Here is a 285-nt window from a genome sequence, read left to right as displayed (position 1 = left end):
TAAAATATTATATTATAATATATATAATTTATAATTTATTATTATAAAGAAAAATAAAAAATTATAAAAATTTTTAATATATACGTATTTTTACAATACAAATACAATAAATATATAATTAAAATTATATAAAAATTTTATATATATATAAAAATAAATATAATATTTTAATTATGTATTATGTATGTTTAAAGTATGTTGTATGTTGGGGGGTATGTATTTTGTATTATTAATTTAAAATTTATATTATATTTATATATTATTAATATTATTAATATTATTTTA

The sequence above is a fragment of the Penaeus monodon genome, chromosome 22 (genome assembly GCF_015228065.2).
Source record: "Penaeus monodon isolate SGIC_2016 chromosome 22, NSTDA_Pmon_1, whole genome shotgun sequence".
NCBI classification, from domain to species: Eukaryota; Metazoa; Arthropoda; class Malacostraca; order Decapoda; family Penaeidae; genus Penaeus; species Penaeus monodon.
This window is presented reverse-complemented; position numbering follows the sequence as displayed.